Raw genomic sequence first — 24192 nt, forward strand, 5'->3', positions numbered from 1 at the left:
CACATATAAAAACATCAAAACGCCATGCATGATTGTTTATTTGCAGAAAGGTATCCCTTTCTGCACATAAGCAATCATTCCCCCATAGCAGTCACCTTTGCACTATGTCCAAGGGTGCCTGCGTTGGGGCTAGGCAGCTGTAATTTGTGGCAGGGCAGGCCGAAACACAGGGCTGCAGAGTATTGTTGCAAATACCTTGGTCGTGCGTTCCCAAAAGTGGCGGAGCGTGGTATTAAACCAAGAATGCTAACGCCGCTCTCAATTTCTATCCATGTAAATATACCGCTTAATGTTTTAGTGGAGGCGTGAGACGCAAGGCAGGGGGAGAGGAGAATTTTGATGGGAACTTTAGACAATGAGCTATAAAATGTGGCCAAGCTCTTCAAATTAACGGCCTCATTTATGAGGTTTTGGCGCTTAGGGCAGCGCCGCAAAAAATCTTAATGCGCTGCCCTGAGTCAAAAGAAAAGGACCAGCAGAATCAGTAATCTATGAGATCCGTGCATTCCTGTCCTTTTCCCTGCGCTGCTGCACAATGGGCTGCCATGAGCTAAGGCAAGCACCCTTGCACCATGGTGCAAGGGTGCCTGCTTTGCAGGGATGACTGTTTTTGTGCAGGAAGAGACACCTTCCTGCACAAAAACAATTACGAGAGGCGTTTTTCCTCTATGTGTGCTGCAGAATGCAGCACACATAGAACAAGGAAAAGCGAGAAGAAATATAGGTATTTCTCCTCTTTGCGCCTCACTTACACCTCCCCTAGGAGGTGTAGCCTTTTGACGTATTCCCAGGTTTATTATTTCTTGTAAGTCAATACCATGGGTGATACGTGGGAACACCCACCATAATGCCCATGGCACGCCTTCTTATTGCAGGGTGAAGCAACACAGCAACTTTAGCTGCGTTGCCTCAGTCCATATCTACTAGGCCATGATAAAATCCACGTAGGGTGGCTTTAAATGACCTTGTAGATATGCCCCTGCAGTGTGAGCCGCCGGACCGTCACCGAAAGTGAATTTCAGGCAGCTAACAGGAGCTTGTAAATATGCCCCTGAGTGTCTTGACCCTCAGTAGACACAGACATTTCAATATATAATGAAACAAGTGTTGTAGAATGCACCATTAATCCAATTTCTGACAGATGTTCTGCTGGACATGTCATTTATTTGCCCCTCCCTAGCAGAATTGTCTTCAAACACACACATACAACACAGGCGTCACCAGTCAGGTGACCCTGTCAATACAAGCATTGGTAATGCATCTGTTTGGACTGTGTGATGAATTTAATGCTGTTTTCATCACTCATCGCTAGGGACAAAGGAAGGACCTCCCTGACAAGTAACACGGGAGTGGAGAGAATGTGGTGCAGTGGCCAGAGCTGCTGACTCGAGAGCTGTTGATCCCTGTTTGCGTCTCGGCAGCGCAACATCCTATGATTCTGGGCAAATCACTTTCTCCAGATGCTATATATATGTTCCAAGACGAAAAAGCAGAAAAGAGGGTGACTTTCTGAAAAAAGAGTGGCACCAAAGCAGATGTTAAAAGTATTTTGGCCACGGAAACTGATAAGAGAAGCAGACAAGGAACAAGCCTTTGTAAATGCAGGAAACATGATGAAACCAATAGATTGGAGGAAAAGTAAGTGGCAAGCACAGAAGCCAGGAAAGAGAGGCTAGGGATGAAAGGCCCTTTTTAAGGTTATAATATAAACAATAGATTTCACAAGCACAGCTGTGCAGGTGGAACCTAAAAAGTACCAGGTGTTCTAACTTGTGGTCAGTTAGGTAAGTACCCATGTCACTAGTGTCACTGTTCCGTCAACGAGTGGGCCCAGGGCCCACTACTTTACACTCTACAAGTCTGTTTTATTTAACTTTAAGCTTGTTGTAATCATTTATATATGCCTGGAGAGACATTTTCTCACAAAGCATTCTATTGAGCAGCAAATCTAGAATGGAAGTTACATGGACTAAAAAAATCCAGGCTTTCAAAATAAGGTAAAATTGTGCTAGATCGGCAAACAAGGACAAGACTGGCTGTTTTCGTTTGTGTTTACAAAATCAACTGGCAACATCTCCCATTTATTAACATAGTTAGCAATATCTACAAAACAAATTTCAATGTATACCGCGCTTCTTAATGAAAGGAATATACAGCCTGATTCATGAAGTAAAATTGCGCCCGCAATCGCTGCGAAAATGCAAATGCGGGCGCAATTTCCGTAATCGGCATTCAACATCAAAATAGCGAATTCGCAAACACAGAATAGCGAATTCGCTATTATATTCGCAGAATCCCGGCAGGTGAGCATTAGCGAATCGGAAAATGCGAGAAACCACGGATTCTGCAAAAATAATAGCGAATTCGCTATATAATCGCAATCGGTATTCAAGAAAAATCGATAATAGCGAAAAACCCAAAAATCGCTTTTTGCACTGCGGAAAATAGGGACAACTCAAAGCAGGTGGTAACCATAAAAGCCATGCAAAAAAAACTTTCAAAAAACCGTTGTCCAATCACCAACAGGTTCTGGCATGACCAATCACACATAAGGACCATCATCATCAGCAGCATTAGGAGTTCCACAATGCCAGGAATGTACATGGTGGTGAGGCGTCGAAGGCTAATGCGATTAGTACGGAGGAGACGCGGGTCACCTTGCTGGGCCAAACCAGAGAGCAGATATATGCTAAATACAGGCTGAATGGGGACATGATAATGCAGCTAATACAGGACCTTGACCCCCTGATGCAGCACCCAACAAGCCGTACCAATGCGGTGCCTACACATGTGCAGGTATTGTGTAGCCTGCACCTCCTGGCCTCCGGGAGTTTCCAGGGGATAGTAGCGGCTGCTGGGGGGATATACCAGCCCACCATGCCACGCTGCCTCCACACTTTTTTGACGCCATGCTCACCCAGCTACACCGTCACATCAAATTCCCCGCCAGCCAACAGGAATTGGACATGACCAAGCTACAATTCTACAATGTAGCCCATTTTCCACATGTGCTCGGATGCATAGACTGTACCCATGTCGCCATCTGCCCACCAGCTGCCATGGAGTATATGTTCCGCAATAGAAAGTCCTACAACTCCCTCAACATCCAGATGGTCTGCAATGCTAAGACATACATCACTGACATTGTCGCACAGTACCCAGGGAGTACCCATGACTCCTTCATATTCCGGCACAGCGGCCTTCACACACGACTGGTCAGGGGAGAGTTTGGGGAAGGACACCTACTTGGTAAGTACACTTTGTTGAAAATGTCACATTGCTAAGATGTAACAGCGCAGCACAGGCAATCACCATCTGCTCCTCTCATTCAGGTGACAGTGGCTACGCCCTCCGTGAATACCTCCTGACCCCATACCTCAACCCTGCTACACCCCAGCAATGGCGCTACAATATTGCACACATACGGACAAGGAATTGCATAGAAAGGTCATTTGGCCTGCTCAAGAGCAGGTTCCGCATACTGCACAAGACAGGTGGGGCCATGTATTACAGTCCTGCAATGTGCTGCCGCATTGTGGCTGTCTGCGCAATACTACATAACATTGCAACCAAGCGCCGGATACCGGTTGACATCTCTGGCAGTGAATCTGAGGGGGACAACCGGCCACCTGCACTTGCGCGCCATGCACATGGGGAGAACCCAGCAGAAGGGCACAGACGTCGCAACCACATCACAGTGAACAGTTTCTAGTACAACCTCTTCCATCACCCCACAAATAAACAATGCATGCAAAATGTAATGATGACACAACGCTAATGTGTGTAGCAAAATAAATGTATTTGTTCAATTCACAAAAAATAAATAAGGTTCCAGTACAAATAACTCCCACTAACAGTATTACAGCATACTGCTGTGTATTAGAACATGGCAGGCTTAACGTCAGCCTGTGCCAATGAAAGTCTGAAGTTCTCAGGTGCGCCTACTGCGCGTTGCGCCCAAGCGCCTCTGAGGGGCATCCTCCTCCGGGCCTTCAGGACCTGGCATGGGCCTGGTGCTGTGGCTGTGTGGTGGGATTTGTGAGGCTGAGTGGCTGCTGACGCTGGACGCCCCCTCACTAGCATCATCACCCCCCACAGTGGATGGTATTGCTGGAGGGTGTAGTGCCATGACGGCCGTGGTGAGGTGCTCCAGGACCCTGGTCATGTCCTCACTGCACTGGACTAGTTGGTGCTGCTGTGTCAGGGAGCGCCGCCCCAACAGAGAAGTAGCATTTGCAGCTACATAATTTGCCCTGCTGTATGAGGCCAGCCGGCTCATAAGTTGACGGTGGCGGTGGCGTGCTGCACTGCGCTGTGTGGACATCGCAGCGGTGTTGGCCTCCATGGCTGCAGCCATGCGGGCCATTCCCTCACCCACACCTGCCATGGCTGCAGTCATGTTGTCTAAGCGCTCCCCCACACCTGCCATGGCCGCCCTCATGCCGTCCATGTGGCCTGCAACTGTGGCCACATTGCGCCCTATCATATGGAGCTGCAGCTGAATAGCTCCTTGCTGTCGTGCCTGGCGCTGGTGTATCCGCAACATGCGTCTTTCAACGCTGAGACGCGCCAGTCCCTGTTCATTGGCCCACCTGCTTGCTGGAGTGGAGTGCTGGCGTGACCTGCCACGCCTGCCCTGCTGGCCTGAGTCTGTGGCTGGCCGCTGTGTGGCAACTGGCGCGGGCCCAGATGTTGTGGCGACAGCTGCTGGGGGTGTGACAGCTGGTGTTGCTGGTGCGCCAGATGCAGGGGGTGTGACAGCTGGTGTTGCTGGTGTGCCAGATACAGGGGGCACAATGGTAGCTGCCCTGGCTGCGGCTCTAGGTGGTGCAGCAGTAGCAGGAGGCACAATGGTAGCTGGCCTGGCAGCGGCTGTGGGTGCTGCACCAGTTGCAGGGGGGACACTGCAGGTGGATCTGGCTGCTGGTGTTGATGCAGCGGCAGGGGCTGGTGCCTGGGTTGGTGGTGGCACCTCCTCCTCCTGGACCTCCTCATCAATTTGCAGCCTTTCACTATCGCTGCTTTCGCCACCTGTGGGGGTAAGTGGTGGATCATTAGTTGCATGTATCTGGCAGACGTGCAGTTGCTACATGCATGCTGGGTGACATTCCCTAAATGGCTGTGGCTTTGTGTGCTTTGGGACCTGTCTGGCTGCATTGTGGTACTACAACATTGTGGCCAGACTACATCTCCCACAATGCATCAGGACATTCCTTGAAGTGCAACTATGGCATGCCTATGGGACATTAGGGGAGCCTATTTGGTCATGGACATTCATAGGGGGCAGGGTCGCAGTCGCATGCCACTTACCTTGGGTGTCTTGAGTGGTGCGGGATGAGTCGAGTTGTGTGAATCCTATACAGGCCTCCTTCTCCAGGGTGTCCTCCACCTGGTCCTCCATGGCAGTATTGGGTGGGACAGTTGGTCCACCTCCTCCAGTGCCCGACGACTCTCCAAGGCGCGCCGCCACCTTCTCCTTGGCACGGCCTCGGAGGTCATACCAGCGTTTCTTTAACTCCTCTAGGGACCTGTCCGCCACTCCCACGGAGTTCACAGGGGAGGCAATCCCCTGCCATATCCTGCGTTTCTCTTGTTCAGGGACCCTCCTGGAATCTTTTCCAAGCAGTTTCTCATGGTTTGCCACCACCCCCTCTATCAGGTGTTCTAGCTCCTGCTCGGAAAATTTTAGTTTCCTTTGGCGTCCAGACGAGCTGCTGGTGCCAGGTACAGGTTCCTCAGACATTGTAGCAGAGTTGTGGTTCTGTAGTTCTCTCCTGTATTGCAGCAGCTCTCCAACTTGCTCCCTCTCAGTCAGCCTCACTGTGGAGAATGGGGGTGGGAACTGGCAGCTTCCTGGTTGTGATGTCATCACTGGGCTCGAAATGCGACTTCCCGTTTTCCCAATCTCGCGAGTTTAGCGAGGTCGCAATCCCGGCGCGGGTAGCCGAAAATAGCATTTTTCTGCGATTATCGGTAATCGCTAACGGAATTTGCGATGGCGTGCAAATCGCTTTTTTTATCGCAATTCTTCATGAATTCGGATTTGCGATTTCGGAATAGCGATTCGCTTTTTTTCGCTATTACAGAATCGCAAATGCCGATTTTCATGAATATGGCGGATAATAACATTTAATTAATGCAATATGACTATTCAGCAATCCATTTCAGTTTAGATAAGAACAAAAGTTTCTATCCAGATCTTTCATTAGCAATGAATAGGTGGCTCCTCTTTAAGAGGAACCTTCTAGACAAATAGTAAAGAGCTAAATTCTTAACATGTAAAGTTGTAATTTGACGCCGTAGGACTAAGTAACACCTACTTTTATTATGGTCATAATTTATATATTCACTTTGATTAAAATGGGAAGGAGTGAAAGATCTGAGAGTACTAACAGAAGTTAAAATTGACAATTTACCTCAGAAAACTAAAGAAAAGAAGTTGATGGCATTGCACAGAAAATATGCAAATATAAGTACTACAACAACGCCCTGCTTGAGATCTGTCATCAACAAACCAAACACCACTCTGGCGTACATGCTCCAAGGTGTAATGTATGCTGGGTGGGCGTTCCGTCGCAAGGAAGCCTCGTAAAAGTGACACAGTAAAATCTACAAAATTTCACTGAGTCTCTTTTATGACACCATTGCGTCACAACGTTGCGCCTGCTTGAAGCAGGTGTAAGGAGTGACGCAGCATGATGGGAATAGTCATTCCTGACCATTGCTGGAGTTGTGTCGTGCGTACGACTTTACTTCAACAATGCATTGCCTTTCCGACAAAGGATGCGTCACACATCTGTCTATCCTTGCGCCACGGTGCACCGTATTGTAAATGCGGCGCATCCATGGTGGCGCAAGGTTAGTTTTTCTGTCACGCAAAGTAGCTGTCGCATCTCTGCTAATACGCAGAGATGCGCCAGTTCTTGTAAGTCTGGCCCCTGGTCTTTACATGGAGTAATGAGTAGAAATGCTTTACATCACCTCGTTTTATGATGTTTCTATGTGTGCTGAATTATGCAGCACATATAAAAACAACAAAACGCCATGCATGATTGTTTATGTGCAGAAAGGTATCCCTTTCTGCACATAAGCAATCATTCCCCCATAGCAGTCCCCTTTGCACTATGTCCAAGGGTGCCTGCGTTGGGGCTAGGCAGCTGTAATTTGTGGCAGGGCAGGTGGAAACACAGGGCTGCAGAGTATTGTTGCAAATACCTTGGTCGTGAGTTTCCAAAAGTGGCGGAGCGTGGTATTAAACCAAGAATGCTAACGCCGCTCTCAATTTCTATCCATGTAAATATACCGCTTAATGTTTTAGTGGAGGCGTGAGAGGCAAGGCAGGGGGAGAGGAGAATTTTGAGGGGAACTTTAGACAATGAGCTATAAAATGTGGCCAAGCTCTTCAAATTAACGGCCTCATTTATGAGGTTTTGGCGCTTAGGGCAGCGCCGCAAAAAATCTTAATGCGCTGCCCTGAGTCAAAAGAAAAGGACCAGCAGAATCAGTAATCTATGAGATAAGTGCATTCCTGTCCTTTTCCCTGCGCTGCTACACAATGGGCTGCCATGTGCTAACGCAAGCACCATTGCACCATGGTGCAAGGGTGCCTGCTTTGCAGGGATGACTGTTTTTGTGCAGGAAGAGACACCTTCCTGCACAAAAACAATTACGAGAGGCGTTTTTCCTCTATGTGTGCTGAAGAATGCAGCACACATAGAAAAAGGAAAAGCGAGAAGAAATTAAGGTATTTCTCCTCTTTGCGTCTCACTTACACCTCCCCTAGGAGGTGTAGCCTTTTGACGTATTCCCAGGTTTATTAATTCTTGTAAGTCAATACCATGGGTGATACGTGGGAACACCCACCATAATGCCCATGGCACGCCTTCTTATTGCAGGGTGAAGCAACACAGCAACTTTAGCTGCATTGCCTCAGTCCATATCTACTAGGCCATGATAAAATCCACGTAGTGAGGTAATAGAAATTTTAGGTAGCCAATGTGTCCCCCACTCATACCCTATCCATGCACCCATGTTCCTTGTATGTCGTGTAACTTCTGTTCTGTACATGATGCTAGAGAGACGCATATGGATTTGCGTTGATCCTTAACATGTTAGCTATCCAGTCATGCATGAATATCCAGTTAATTGGGTTTCTAAACCTATGGTGCCAACGTCTTTACATGGTACACTTTTGAATCTTGCACACGTTTTCTCCATGTTTTCTGGCCCAGTCGAGCTAGGCCCTCAAACGAGGCCCCGAGCCTCATCTCTCCTGTCTCTGAAAGCTGTATGCATCCCTGACCTCTACCTTACATCCTGCACAGACGAGCGGTGCCCGGCTCGGCCTGCTTGCCTGCCAAAAACGTTATTTTGCCTACAGTTATCTGTTCAGCCTCTGCGAAAACACATTCCAGTCTAGTGAAATAGGTAAACATATTCCCGGCTGCAGAGCAAAGGGCTTTGCCTTCCTGTCTCCATGCAAGTAATTTACTGCTCCCGTTACCATGGTAGGTCCATGGCCCCTGCACTCTACATGAAGATCCCTTTGCACGCACTAGCATTCAGTGATGAACGGCCTCTGCCCGAGAGACCTTTTACGTCAGACACTACATCCTCCAAACATGAGATACCAGATACGCTATAGGTGCAGGTCGTTCTGACACCCCAGACATCAGTCTCCTCTACTCGTGCAAAAGTCAAAGCCCCCAGTTCTCCCCAGTTACACGTCATGCTCAGCTGCGCGCGCATATAGGTTAGAAGTTTCTGCCGACTCTGCAAACTTTCATTAAGCATCCACCCACTTGTGACGTTTCATGTTACGTTTCTCTGACACATCAAGTGCACGCCCATGTGTACGCCTTCTTACATGCCTCCTGTTACGTACATGTGTTCTTATCTCTCTCTTTTCACCTGTTACGCCTACTGTATTGAATTCAATTATGACATTTTACTATATATAATGTGTACTGTTAATAAAAAGTTGAATGTCCCTTCCTGAACCTTAGTGGTGATGGAACATGATATCCCTTCCTTGAGGATTGTCCATTAAAGCCCGTATGACTCAGATCCCACGGACTCTGCCTCTCATTTGAATGAGCTGTCTTGTATTGATAATTATATGGAAAAATGCATCGGTAAAATTATTTATCACAGTAGGGTGGCTTTAAATGACCTTGTAGATATGGCCCTGCAGTGTGAGCCGCTGGACCGTGACCGAAAGTGAATTTCCGGCAGCTAACAGGAGCTTGTAAATATGCCCCTGAGTGTCTTGACCCTCAGTAGACACAGACATTTCAATATATAATGAAACAAGTGTTGTAGAATGCACTATTAATCCAATTTCTGGCAGATGTTCTGCTGGACATGTCATTAATCTGCCCCTCCCTAGCATAATTGTCTTCAAACACACACATACAACACAGGCGTCACTAGTCAGGTGACCCTGTCAATACAAGCATTTGTAATGCATCTGTTTGGACTGTGTGATGAATTTAATGCTGTTTTCTTCACTCATCGCTAGGGATAAAGAAAGGACCTCCCTGACAAGTAACACGGGAGTGGAGAGGATGTGGTGCAGTGGCCAGAGCTGCTGACTCGAGAGCTGGGGATCCCTGTTTGCGTCTCGGCAGCGCAACATCCTATGATTCTGGGCAAATCACTTTCTCCAGATGCTATATATATACTTTCTAAGACGAAAAAGCAGAAAAGAGGGTGACTTTCTGAAAAAAGAGTGGCACCAAAGCAGATGTTAAAAGTATTTTGGCCACGGAAACTGATAAGAGAAGCAGACAAGGAACAAGCCTTTGTAAATGCAGGAAACATGATAAAACCAATAGATTGGAGGAAAAGTAAGTGGCAAGTACAGAAGCCAGGAAAGAGAGGCTAGTTATGAAAGGCCCTTTTTAAGGTTATAATATAAACAATAGATTTCACAAGCACAGCTGTGCAGGTGGAACCTAAAAAGTACCAGGTGCTCTAACTTGTGGTCAGTTAGGTAAGTACCCATGTCACTAGTGTCACTGTTTCTTCAACGAGTGGGCCCAGGGCCCACTACTTTACACTCTACAAGTCTGTTTTGTTTAACTTTAAGCTTGTTGTAATCATTTATTTATACCTGGAGAGACATTTTCTCACAAAGCATGCTATTGAGCAGCAAATCTAGAATGGAAGTTACATGGACTAAAAAAATCCAGGCTTTCAAAATAAGGTAAAATTGTGCAAGATCGGCAAACAAGGACAAGACTGGCTGTTTTCAATTGTGTTCACAAAATCAACTGGCAACATCTCCCATTTATTAACATAGTTAGCAATATCTACAAAACAAATTTCAATGTATACCGCGCTTCTTAATGAAAAGAATATAATAACATTTAATTAATGCAATATGACTATTCAGCAATCCATTTCAGTTTAGATAAGAACAAAAGTTTTTACCAGATCTTTCATTAACCATGAATAGGTAGCTCCTCTTTAATAAGAACCTTCTAGACAAACAGTAAAGAGCTAAATTCTTAACATGTAAAGTTGTAATTTGACGCCGTAGGACTAAGTAACACCTACTTTTATTATGGTCATAATTTATATATTCACTTTGATTAAAATGGGAAGGAGTGAAAGATCTGAGAGTACTAACAGAAGTTAAAATTGACAATTTACCTCAGAAAACTAAAGAAAAGAAGTTGATGGCATTGCACAGAAAATATGCAAATATAAGTACTACGACCACGCCCTGCTTGAGATCTGTCATCCACAAACCAAACACCACTCTGGCGTACATGCTCCAAGGTGTAATGTATGCCGGGTGGGCGTTCCATCGCAAGGAAGCCTCGTAAAAGTGACACAGTAAAATCTACAAAATTTCACTGAGTGAAATTCTCTTTTATGACACCACTGCATCACAACGTTGCGCCTGCTTGAAGCAGGTGTAAGGAGTGACGCAGCATGATGGGAATAGTCATTCCTGACCATTGCTGGAGTTGTGTCGTGCCTTCGACTTTACTTCAACAATGCATTGCCTTTCCGACAAAGGATGCGTCACACATCTGTCTATCCTTGCGCCACGGTGCACAGCATTGTAAATGCGGCACATCCATGGTGGCGCAAGGTTAGTTTTTCTGTCACGCAAAGTAGCTGTCGCATCTCTGCTAATACGCATAGATGCGCCAGTTCTTGTAAGTCTGGCCCCTGGTCTTTACATGGAGTAATGAGCAGAAATGCTTTACATCACCTCGTTTTATGATTTTTCTATGTGTGCTGAATTATGCAGCACACATAAAAACAACAAAACGCCATGCATGATTGTTTATGTGCAGAAAGGTATCCCTTTCTGCACATAAGCAATCATTCCCCCATAGCAGTCACCTTTGCACTATGTCCAAGGGTGCCTGCATTGGGGCTAGGCAGCTGTAATTTGTGGCAGGGTGTGCGGAAACACAGGGCTGCAGAGTATTGTTGTAAATACCTTGGTCGTGCATTTCCAAAAGTGGCGGCGCGTGGCATTAAACCAAGAATGCTAACGCCGCTCTCAATTTCTTTCCATGTAAATATACCGCTTAATGTTTTAGTGGAGGCGTGAGAGGCAAGGCAGGGGGAGAGGAGAATTTTGAGGGGAACTTTAGACAATGAGCTATAAAAAGTGGCCAAGCTCTTCAAATTAACGGCCTCATTTATGAGGTTTTGGCGCTTAGGGCAGCGCCGCAAAAAATCTTAATGCGCTGCCCTGAGTCAAAAGAAAAGGACCAGCAGAATCAGTAATCTATGAGATAAGTGCATTCCTGTCCTTTTCCCTGCGCTGCTGCACAATGGGCTGCCATGTGCTAACGCAAGCACCCTTGCACCATGGTGCAAGGGTGCCTGCATTGCAGGGATGACTGTTTTTGTGCAGGAAGAGACACCTTCCTGCACAGAAACAATTACGAGAGGCGTTTTTCCTCTATGTGTGCTGAAGAATGCAGCACACATAGAAAAAGGAAAAGCGAGAAGAAATTAAGGTATTTCTCCTCTTTGCGTCTCACTTACACCTCCCCTAGGAGGTGTAGCCTTTTGACGTATTCCCAGGTTTATTAATTCTTGTAAGTCAATACCATGGGTGATACGTGGGAACACCCACCATAATGCCCATGGCACGCCTTCTTATTGCAGGGTGAAGCAACACAGCAACTTTAGCTGCATTGCCTCAGTCCATATCTACTAGGCCATGATAAAATCCACGTAGGGTGGCTTTAAATGACCTTGTAGATATGGTCCTGCAGTGTGAGCCACCGGACCGTGACCGAAAGTGAATTTCAGGCAGCTAACAGGAGCTTGTAAATATGCCCCTGAGTGTCTTGACCCTCAGTAGACACAGACATTTCAATATATAATGAAACAAGTGTTGTGAATGCACCATTAATCCAATTTCTGACAGATGTTCTGCTGTACATGTCATTTATCTGCCCCTCCCTAGCAGAGTTGTCTTCAAACACACACATACAACACAGGTGTCACCAGTCAGGTGACCCTGTCAATACAAGCATTGGTAATGCATCTGTTTGGACTGTGTGATGAATTTAATGCTGTTTTCTTCACTCATCGCTAGGGACAAAGAAAGGACCTCCCTGACAAGTAACACGGGAGTGGAGAGGATGTGGTGCAGTGGCCAGAGCTGCTGACTCGAGAGCTGTTGATCCCTGTTTGCGTCTCGGCAGCGCAACATCCTATGATTCTGGGCAAATCACTTTCTCCAGATGCTATATATATACTTTCTAAGATGAAAAAGCAGAAAAGAGGGTGACTTTCTGAAAAAAGAGTGGCACCAAAGCAGATGTTAAAAGTATTTTGGCCACGGAAACTGATAAGAGAAGCAGACAAGGAACAAGCCTTTGTAAATGCAGGAAACATGATAAAACCAATAGATTGGAGGAAAAGTAAGTGGCAAGCACAGAAGCCAGGAAAGAGAGGCTAGGGATGAAAGGCCCTTTTTAAGGTTATAATATAAATAATAGATTTCACAAGCACAGCTGTGCAGGTGGAACCTAAAAAATACCAGGTGCTCTAACTTGTGGTCAGTTAGGTAAGTACCCATGTCACTAGTGTCACTGTTTCTTCAACGAGTGGGCCCAGGGCCCACTACTTTACACTCTACTAGTCTATTTTGTTTAACTTTAAGCTTGTTGTAATCATTTATTTATGCCTGGAGAGACATTTTCTCACAAAGCATTCTATTGAGCAGCAAATCTAGAATGGAAGTTACATGGACTAAAGAAAACCAGGCTTTCAAAATAAGGTAAAATTGTGCAAGATCGGCAAACAAGGACGAGACTGGCTGTTTTCATTTGTGTTCACAAAATCAACTGGCAACATCTCCCATTTATTAACATAGTTAGCAATATCTACAAAACAAATTTCAATGTATACCGCGCTTCTTAATGAAAGAATATAATAACATTTAATTAATGCAATATGACTATTCAGCAATCCATTTCAGTTTAGATAAGAACAAAAGTTTTTTATCCAGATCTTTTATTAACCATGAATAGGTGGCTCCTCTTTAAGAGGAACCTTCTAGACAAATAGTAAAGAGCTAAGGGGTATATTATCAAGGACCAGTGTTAAAATTATCGACGTTTTATCGGCAGGAAACTGCCGATAAAACGGCGATAATGGGCTTGATAATATGCCCTTGTTAATTCCCATAAAAGCCCATGTTCTTATGTTAACATGGGCTTTTATGGTAATTAACAAGGACGTATTATCAAGCCCATTATCGCCGTTTTATCGGCAGTTTCCTGGCAATAATTTTAACACCTGTCCTTGATAATATGCCCCTAAATTCTTAACATGTAAAGTTGTAATTTGACGCCGTAGGACTAAGTAACACCTACTTTTATTATGGTCATAATTTATATATTCACTTTGATTAGAATGGGAAGGAGTGAAAGATCTGAGAGTACTAACAGAAGTTAAAATTGACAATTTACCTCAGAAAACTAAAGAAAAGAAGTTGATGGCATTGCACAGAAAATATGCAAATATAAGTACTACGACCACGCCCTGCTTGAGATCTGTCATCAACAAACCAAACACCACTCTGGTGTACATGCTCCAAGGTGTAATGTATACCGGGTGGGCGTTCCGTCGCAAGGAAGCCTCGTAAAAGTGACACAGTAAAATCTACAAAATTTCACTGAGTCGCTTTTATGACACCACTCCGTCACAACGTTGCGCCTGCTTGAAGCAGGTGTAAGGAGTGACGCAGCATGATGGGAATAGTCATTCCTGACCATTGCTGGAGTTGTGTCGTGCTTACGACTTTACTTCAACAATGCATTGCCTTTCCGACAAAGGATGCGTCACACATCTGTCTATCCTTGCGCCACGGTGCACCGCATTGTAAATGCGGCGCATCCATGGTGGTGCAAGGTTAGTTTTTCTGTCACGCAAAGTCACTATTGCATCTCTGCTAATACGCAGAGATGCACCAGTTCTTGTAAGTCTGGGCCCTGGTCTTTACATGGAGTAGTGAGCAGAAATGCTTTACTTCACCTCGTTTTATGATGTTTCTATGTGTGCTGAATTATGCAGCACATATAAAAACAACAAAACGCCATGCATGATTGTTTATGTGCAGAAAGGTATCCCTTTCTACACATAAGCAATCATTCCCCCATAGCAGTCACCTTTGCACTATGTCCAAGGGTGCCTGCATTGGGGCTAGGCAGCTGTAATTTGTGGCAAGGTGTGCGGAAACACACGGCTGCAGAGTATTGTTGTAAATACCTTGGTCGTGCATTTCCAAAAGTGGCGGAGCGTGGCATTAAACCAAGAATGCTAACGCCGCTCTCAATTTCTTTCCATGTAAATATACCGCTTAATGTTTTAGTGGAGGCGTGAGACGCAAAGCAGGGGGAGAGGAGAATTTTGAGGGGAACTTTAGACAATGAGCTATAAAATGTGGCCAAGCTCTTCAAATTAACCGCCTCATTTATGTGGTTTTGGCGCTTAGGGCAGCGCCGCAAAAAATCTTAATGCGCTGCCCTGAGTCAAAAGAAAAGGACCAGCAGAATCAGTAATCTATGAGATAAGTGCATTCCTGTCCTTTTCCCTGCGCTGCTGCACAATGGGCTGCCATGTGCTAACGCAATCACCCTTGCACCATGGTGCAAGGGTGCCTGCATTGCAGGGATGACTGTTTTTGTGCAGGAAGAGACACCTTCCTGCACAAAAACAATTACGAGAGGCGTTTTTCCTCTATGTGTGCTGAAGAATGCAGCACACATAGAAAAAGGAAAAGCGAGAAGAAATGAAGGTATTTCTCCTCTCTGCGTCTCACTTACACCTCCCCTAGGAGGTGTAGCCTTTTGACGTATTCCCAGGTTTATTAATTCTTGTAAGTCAATACCATGGGTGATACGTGGGAACACCCACCGTAATGCCCATGGCACGCCTTCTTATTGCAGGGTGAAGCAACACAGCAACTTTAGCTGCATTGCCTCAGTCCATATCTACTAGGCCATGATAAAATCCACGTAGGGTGGCTTTAAATGACCTTGTAGATATGGCCCTGCAGTGTGAGCCGCCGGACCGTGACTGAAAGTGAATTTCCGGCAGCTAACAGGAGCTTGTAAATATGCCCCTGAGTGTCTTGACCCTCAGTAGACACAGACATTTCAATATATAATGAAACAAGTGTTGTAGAATGCACCATTAATCCAATTTCTGACAGATGTTCTGCTGGAAATGTCATTTATCTGCCCCTCCCTAGCAGAATTGTCTTCAAACACACACATACAACACAGGCGTCACCAGTTAGGTGACCCTGTCAATACAAGCATTGGTAATGCATCTGTTTGGACTGTGTGATGAATTTAATGCTGTTTTCTTCACTCATCGCTAGGGACAAAGAAAGGACGTCCCTGACAAGTAACACGGGAGTGGAGAGGATGTGGTGCAGTGGCCAGAGCTGCTGACTCCAGAGCTGGTGATCCCTGTTTGCGTCTCGGCAGCGCAACATCCTATGATTCTGGGCAAATCACTTTCTCCAGATGCTATATATATACTTTCTAAGACGAAAAAGCAGAAAAGAGGGTGACTTTCTGAAAAAAGAGTGGCACCAAAGCAGATGTTAAAAGTATTTTGGCCACGGAAACTGATAAGAGAAGCAGACAAGGAACAAGCCTTTGTAAATGCAGGAAACATGATAAAACCAATAGATTGGAGGAAAAGTAAGTGGCAAGTACAGAAGCCATGAAAGAGAGGCTAGGGATGAAAGGCCCTTTTTAAGGTTATAATATTTATTTATTTATTTATTTTATTTATTTTTTGCTATTTTTAAAGCGCGCAAATACCCATACAGGTGTCTCGGCGCTAGTGATCAGAGAACTCCTTACTCTTTGAGGGTGGTTAAACAGAGGAAAAAAGCCATGTCTTGAGGCTCTTTCGGAATTTAATGAGGGTGAGGGCAGTTTTGATATGCAATGGGAGGGTGTTCCATAGTTTAGCAGTGGCTGTAGTGAAGCACCTGTCTCCCCAGGTGGCTTTTTTTGTCCGAGGGACAGACAGCATAAAGGTTGTAGAGGATCGAAGTGTTCTGCGATGCTCCAGTGGATGAAGAGCTATTTTTAGGAACTTAGGCCCTGGGTAGTTAAGGGTCTTGTAGGCTATACAAAGAGCCTTGAATTTTATTCGGCTCCTGATTGGGAGCCAGTGGAGCTCTTTGATGCGATGGGATACTGATGTGAATTTGGGGATAGAAAGTAAGATTCTTGCAGCCGCGTTTTGAACGGTCTGGAATAAACAATAGAATTCACAAGCACAGCTGTGCAGGTGGAACCTAAAAAGTACCAGGTGCTCTAACTTGTGGTCAGTTAGGTAAGTACCCATGTCACTAGTGTCACTGTTTCTTCAACGAGTGGGCCTAGGGCCCACTACTTTACACTCTACAAGTCTGTTTTGTTTACCTTTAAGCTTGTTTTAATCATTTATATATGCCTGGAGAGACATTTTCTCACAAAGCATTCTATTGAGCAGCAAATCTAGAATGGAAGTTACATGGACTAAAAAAATCCAGGCTTTCAAAATAAGGTAAAATTGTGCAAGATCAGCAAACAAGGACAAGACCGGCTGTTTTCGTTTGTGTTTACAAAATCAACTGGCAACATCTCCCATTTATTAACATAGTTAGCAATATCTACAAAACAAATTTTAATGTATACCGCGCTTCTTAATGAAAAGAATATAATAATATTTAATTAATGCAATATAACTATTCAGCAATCCATTTCAGTTTAGATAAGAACAAAAGTTGTTATCCATATCTTTCGTTAACCACGAATAGGTGGCTCCTCTTTAAGAGGCACCTTCTAGACAAATAGTAAAGAGCTAAATTCTTAACATGTAAAGTTGTAATTTGACGCCGTAGGACTAAGTAACACCTACTTTTATTATGGTCATAATTTATATATTCACTTTGATTAAAATGGGAAGGAGTGAAAGATCTGAGAGTACTTACAGAAGTTAAAATTGACAATTTACCTCAGAAAACTAAAGAAAAGAAGTTGATGGCATTGCACAGAAAATATGCAAATATAAGTACTACGACCACGCCCTGCTTGAGATCTGTCATCCACAAACCAAACACCACTCTGGCGTACATGCTCCAAGGTGTAATGTAAGCCGGGTGGGCGTTCCGTCGCAAAGAAGCCTCGTAAAAGTGACACAGTAAAATCTACAAAATTTCACTGATTCTCTTTTATGACACCACTGCGTCACAACGTTGCGCCTGCTTGAAGCAGGTGTAAGGAGTGACGCAGCATGATGGGAATAGGCATTCCTGACCATTGCTGGAGTTGTGTCGTGCTTACGACTTTACTTCAACAATGCATTGCCTTTCCGACAAAGGATGCGTCACACATCTGTCTATCCTTGCGCCACAATGCACCGCATTGTAAATGCGGCGCATCCATGGTGGCGCAAGGTTAGTTTTTCTGTCATGCAAAGTAGCTGTCGCATCTCTGCTAATACGCAGAGATGTGCCAGTTCTTGTAAGTCTGGCCCCTGGTCTTTACATGGAGTAATGAGCAGAAATGCTTTACATCACCTCGTTTTATGATGTTTCTATGTGTGCTGAATTATGCAGCACATATAAAAACAACAAAAAGACATGCATGATTGTTTATGTGCAGAAAGGTATCCCTTTCTACACATAAGCAATCATTCCCCCATAGCAGTCACCTTTGCACTATGTCCAAGGTTGCCTGCATTGGATCTAGGCAGCTGTAATTTGTGGCAGGGTGTGCGGAAACACAGGGCTGCAGAGTATTGTTATAAATACCTTGGTCGTGCATTTCCAAAAGTGGCGGAGCGTGGCATTAAACCAAGAATGCTAATGCCGCTCTCAATTTCTTTCCATGTAAATATACCGCTTAATGTTTTAGTGGAGGCGTGAGAGGCAAGGCAGGGGGAGAGGAGAATTTTGAGGGGAACTTTAGACAATGAGCTATAAAAAGTGGCCAAGCTCTTCAAATTAACGGCCTCATTTATGAGGTTTTGGCGCTTAGGACAGCGCCGCAAAAAATCTTAATGCGCTGCCCTGAGTCAAAAGAAACGGACCAGCAAAATCAGTAATCTATGAGATAAGTGCATTCCTGTCCTTTTCCCTGCGCTGCTGCACAATGGGCTGCCATGTGCTAACGCAAGCACCCTTGCACCATGGTGCAAGGGTGCCTGCATTGCAGGGATGACTGTTTTGTGCAGGAAGAGACACCTTCCTGCACAAAAACAATTACGAGAGGCGTTTTTCCTCTATGTGTGCTGAAGAATGCAGCACACATAGAAAAAGGAAAAGCGAGAAGAAATTAAGGTATTTCTCCTCTTTGCGTCTCACTTACACCTCCCCTAGGAGGTGTAGCCTTTTGACGTATTCCCAGGTTTATTAATTCTTGTAAGTCAATACCATGGGTGATACGTGGGAACACCCACCATAATGTCCATGGAACGCCTTCTTATTGCAGGGTGAAGCAACACAGCAACTTTAGCTGCGTTGCCTCAGTCCATATCTACTAGGCCATGATAAAATCCACGTAGGGTGGCTTTAAATGACCTTGTAGATATGGCCCTGCAGTGTGAGCCGCCGGACCGTGACCGAAAGTGAATTTCCGGCAGCTAACAGGAGCTTGTAAATATGCCCCTGAGTGTCAAGACCGGCTGTTTTCGTTTGTGTTTACAAAATCAACTGGCAACATCTCCCATTTATTAACATAGTTAGCAATATCTACAAAACAAATTTCAATGTATACCGCGCTTCTAAATGAAAAGAATATAATAACGTTTAATTAATGCAATATGACTATTCAGCAATCCATTTCAGTTTAGATAAGAACAAAAGTTTTTATCCAGATCTTTCATTAACCATGAATAGGTGGCTCCTCTTTAAGAGGAACCTTCTAGACAAACAGTAAAGAGCTAAATTCTTAACATGTAAAGTTGTAATTTGACGCCATAGGACTAAGTAACACCTACTTTTATTATGGTCATAATTTATATATTCACTTTGATTAAAATGGGAAGGAGTGAAAGATCTGAGAGTACTAACAGAAGTTAAAATTGACAATTTACCTCAGAAAACTAAAGAAAAGAAGTTGATGGCATTGCACAGAAAATATGCAAATATAAGTACTACGACCACGCCCTGCTTGAGATCTGTCATCAACAAACCAAACACCACTCTGGCGTACATGCTCCAAGGTGTAATGTATGCCGGGTGGGCGTTCCGTCGCAAGGAAGCCTCGTAAAAGTGACACAGTAAAATCTACAAAATTTCACGGAGTCTCTTTTATGACACCACTGCGTCACAACGTTACGCCTGCTTGAAGCAGGTGTAAGGAGTGACGCAGCATGATGGGAATAGTATGTATGTAGTAATTCTTTATTTAGATATAAAAAACATATCTTTAAAAGATTGCACAAATCACATTGTGTACAGTTTTATGAATAAAAAATGATCAAAGATTAAAATATGACCGTAAGCATAATAATTAAAACCTTTCAGTTTGTAAGTTAACTCTCCCCGTTGTTGCAAGGTCTATTAAAGTGCAGGTTTCCATTTTATCAATGAGCTATATGGCCTCAGCAATGTCCATATTATCTAGGTTGCGGTAAGCGTGCTGAATGAATTTGGACAGATTTATGTTTAAGACAATGTTATCTGGAGACAGAGCAGCGATGATGGCGTGCCTGCAGGTCCGAATACCAAGCCTGTTCCATTCTGGCTTGAGGAGGCATCGTCGCTGGAAATTGAATGAGGGACAGATGCAGAGCACGTGTAAGATTGTTTCTGTTGCTGACCCGCATCCTCTGCATGTTGTGTCTTCTTCCTTACGACGCCAGGTGGGAAGATTTTGGAGAAAGCGCCAATCTCCCAGTCTTAGAGCAATCAGACAGCGCTTTAGATGAAGTGCAATGTCGTGGAGAGGTAGGCAGCAGGGGCCAATCGTTTGTAGGAGTTAACTACCGCCCAGGAGTGACTGCGTTTCGTGACAAGAACTTTGTCCGAAGCCAGAGATTTCAGTCTTACACCTTTTTTGATTATGTTTTTAAAAACAGTCTGACTGGGGTTAAGAGCCCAAAGATCGGCAGCTGACATTTGATGGATGTAATCATTCAGAAGGCGCCCAAATGTTCCCCCTGGATTAGTCTTGTTGATTTCTATCCATATTAGGGATTCTAGTGTGCCTGGTTCGGCCTGTCTCAATTTATGACATAGCTTAAGGTAAGCACCAACGTTAGTGGCTTCATAGTTGGTTAATCCCAGCTCTAGTCTGATCTGAGCCGGGGAGGCAGCGCTCGGTAAATGAAGTACCTTCCTGTAGATTTTAGTTGTATATTTGTTAAGGGCAGTGTTCATTTTGCCTTTGAAGATCTCTATGCCATACGAAAGTGTTGGCCCAATTTTTGCTCGGAGGACTTCTAATAAGGGGGCAAAGGTTGGGCCTGAGAGTTTCTTCGATAGCTTGGCTAAAGATACCACTAAGGCCGTAGTTTTAGCTGCGATCACACTGCTTTGCTTTGAGAAGCTACCCCTTGCGTCCAGATGGACGCCTAAATATTTGTATGATTGGCCGATCGAAATGCTTGTGTTATGAATTGACCAGCCACCGCCGCTGTAGTGTTTCTTGCCAAATGGGATTATCAGGGTTTTCTCCATGTTAATTTCTAACTGGTTGTCGGACGTGTATTTTGATAGTTCAGCAAGGAGCCTTTGTAACCCTACTCTAGTGAGGCTAAACAAGGCCAAATCGTCAGCGTATAAAAGGTTACATAATGCCGCACCTCCTATTTTGGGTGGATGGCTATTTACCTTGTCTAGAGTGCTTGACAGGTCAGCTATGAATAGGTTAAAGAGAAGTGGGGCCAGCACGCATCCCTGCTTGACACCTCGTGAGGTCATGATTTTTCGCGAGAGATGCGAGCCGGACCCTAGCTTCACTCGGACCCATGTGTTGGAATAGAGTTGGATAATTGGGCTCAGTATTTTATTTGGAATGCCCCACTGAGTCAGTTTTTTCCAAAGGGCCGCCCTGGGCACTCTATCAAACGCTGCTTTAAAATCGACAAAGCAGCAGAAGACCATCCTGTTTGTTGATAAGGTTTTGTCGATTATCGTGGAAACTGTCAGTAGATTTATCATAGTTCCTGAATTGGCAACGAACCCTGTCTGGTTTAGAGGAATCAGATCGTGGTCCTTTGCCCATTGCCTTAGATCCTCTAGAATGAGTCCTGCAAAATGTTTTGCCTCTATGTCCAGTAGGGCGATTAGTCTGTAGTTGTTGGGCATAGCTCGTGAACCAGATTTGTAGATGGGATGAATTATTGCGCCCCGCCATGAGTCCGGGATTGTCAGTGTTCGGAGGGTGTAATTAAAAAGATTAAAAAACACCGTGGACCAAAAAGGAATGTCCGATTTAAATAGCCTTTGTGGCAGGCCATTAGGGCCTGGTGCTCCATCTTGCCTCCCTTGTGTCACTGCTTTGGCAACTCGATCCTCGGTTAATACATAAACAGGGGTAAGTCCCTGATTTTTATCCAAGGAGGTGTTCAGTGATTCGTCATATGCAGTCCCGCGTCCTATGAGTGGTCTGGTACTATCGGGATTATCTTGTGCCTGGAAGTGAGCTGTTAGATATGTTACCCATTCTCCTTCCTGGATATTTGCAGAGCCAGAGTTTGTCAGATTTAGATGGGTGTGGTTAACAAGGGACCAGAATTTCCTTGAGTTTTTTTGCTTGCTTTCCCACACCAATTTTACCCAGTATTGGTTTTCCTGAGCCTGTTTCTCTTGGGAGACTGCCCTCCTGAATGCTTTTTGGGCATGATGATATGTGGCGAGGAAGGCGCTGTTCCGCGGGAATTTTAAAATCAACCTCAGTGCGATGTTCCTTGCTTTCTTTAGTGGTTTAATGGCGTCTGAGGTTGCGGCCCCTACTTCAGACAAACGGTTTGTGCTCTGAGCCGTCGCAGGATATGAGTTGATCAGGTGGAGGCACAACTGCGACCATTTCCATATCGGGTTGGCTTTGTTATCAAGGCTGCCTGTTATATAGTCCTTGCTTGCTTTTAGAACACTGTTGGTTTCATTCCATTTAAGGCGCTTGAGGTTTTCCGTGTGAATTCCCTTGTAGGTTGTGGGGGCCGCTTTATGGAGTTCCGGGTTTGTAGTTAGAGTGATGACCTGGGGCCTATGGTCGCTTTCAGACCGTGGGTGGATGCAAAAACTGTTTAGTTTAAACAGTAGTTCAGAATTGCAGATAGTGAAATCTAAATAAGATTTTTTCCTTCCGTTCGACCAGGTCCAGTTTGGGGGTGAATCGCTTGATGTCCTTCCGTTCACTACTAAGTAGCCTGCGTTGTAGAATCTTGTCACGGAGAGCTCACCTAGTATGTTTAGGGCTTGCTTAGGGGGTTTGGATTGAGTCAAAGCCTCGATAATATTAGTCATGTCCGGCCCTTCCGTGTCTGCTGCAATCCCCTGGAATAGATTTGTGTTGAAATCTCCAGTAAAGATGCGGTCCGAGTTGGGATATTCAGTAGCGATGTCGTTCATGATTTCGCGCAGTCGGACCAGGTGGTCTTTTTTTGTACGGGTGCTGGGATTAATATACACATTGACAAGGAGAATTGGACGCTGCCTCCCACAGCGGTTGATTTTAACCCCAAGTAACCAATCTTCCTTGAGGGGGATTTGGTTAAAAGTGCCTTTTAGGTTATTTGTGATGTATGTGGACAAACCGCCTTTGGGGTGGCCAAATCGGTTGTCCCTGAGAGCTGGTTTCCAGAACTCGATGTATCCTTCTATGGGACAGCCCTCTGTCGCCCAAGTTTCCTGTAGGGCGATTGCTGTATGTTTGCACAGAAAAGCCACAGTGTCTTCGTTTGAAGTTTTTTGGTGGAGTCCACTGATATTCCATGAGCACAGTGAGAATGGAGACTGTCCCTGCTTGGTGTGTCTTTTGTGCCATGTATCTGCCGCTAAAAGGGGTTTTCTAGCGGGATTGTGTATTTCTTCAAGTATTTCCCCCGCTGGCGGTCAGTATGAATGTTTTGATGACAGGATTGCTGGCAGCCACCCCCAGCTGTAATTGGATTCTTCTTTGATCCCCACTTTTTCGGGCCCTTTTGGTTTAACGTCGGCCCCTGAAGCATTTTTTAAGACCGAGTAGGGTCTTACGCCTCCTGTTGTTTTAGATGTTGACAGGTGGCTGGGTGAGGTTGGCCTTATTAACAGGGAGGTGGGGTACCCGGGGGTGGAATAAGGATACATTCTAATTCCCCAGTTCCGCAGCGTCTGCTTCTGTTCAAGAAAAGCTCCTGCCCAGCTGGGCGATGAGAAAGTCACCACAGTGACCTCAGAGGGTTGATTTCCTCGGGGGGAGAGGAATTCGATGGATTCAATATTATTTGTGGCCAGTCCAACTAGACCCGGGATTCCTTCTGCTAGTTTTAGCAGATTAGATCTGTTAAGAATGTCATGCCGACCTTTTGATTTATATTCGGGGGCCAGTAGAATCTGATGGCAGGGTGGATCATTGTTGGTGGACTCGGGAACACCTGTAGGCTTAATCTTGGAGTTTTCGACTGTACTGTCTAGTTTGGTTTCATATAGCTGTTGTGGCAGTCGTTGTGGGGCCCTTGTCAAATGTAAATTTTGACTGATCGCAA

At 45.0% G+C, this 24192-nt stretch overlaps 4 pseudogenes; all 4 read right to left on the minus strand.

The window, feature by feature from the left end:
* Positions 1-6218: 6218 nt before the first annotated feature.
* Positions 6219-6273, minus strand: LOC147747015 (U7 small nuclear RNA; annotated as a pseudogene).
* A 7243-nt stretch (positions 6274-13516) lies between these two features.
* LOC147747016 (U7 small nuclear RNA) lies at positions 13517-13571 on the minus strand (annotated as a pseudogene).
* Positions 13572-17313: 3742 nt separating this feature from the next.
* LOC147747017 (U7 small nuclear RNA) lies at positions 17314-17368 on the minus strand (annotated as a pseudogene).
* Positions 17369-19395: 2027 nt separating this feature from the next.
* Positions 19396-19450, minus strand: LOC147747018 (U7 small nuclear RNA; annotated as a pseudogene).
* Positions 19451-24192: the final 4742 nt, after the last annotated feature.

Source organism: Lissotriton vulgaris, chromosome 1_1, assembly GCF_964263255.1.
Source record: "Lissotriton vulgaris chromosome 1_1, aLisVul1.2, whole genome shotgun sequence".
Taxonomy (NCBI): domain Eukaryota; kingdom Metazoa; phylum Chordata; class Amphibia; order Caudata; family Salamandridae; genus Lissotriton; species Lissotriton vulgaris.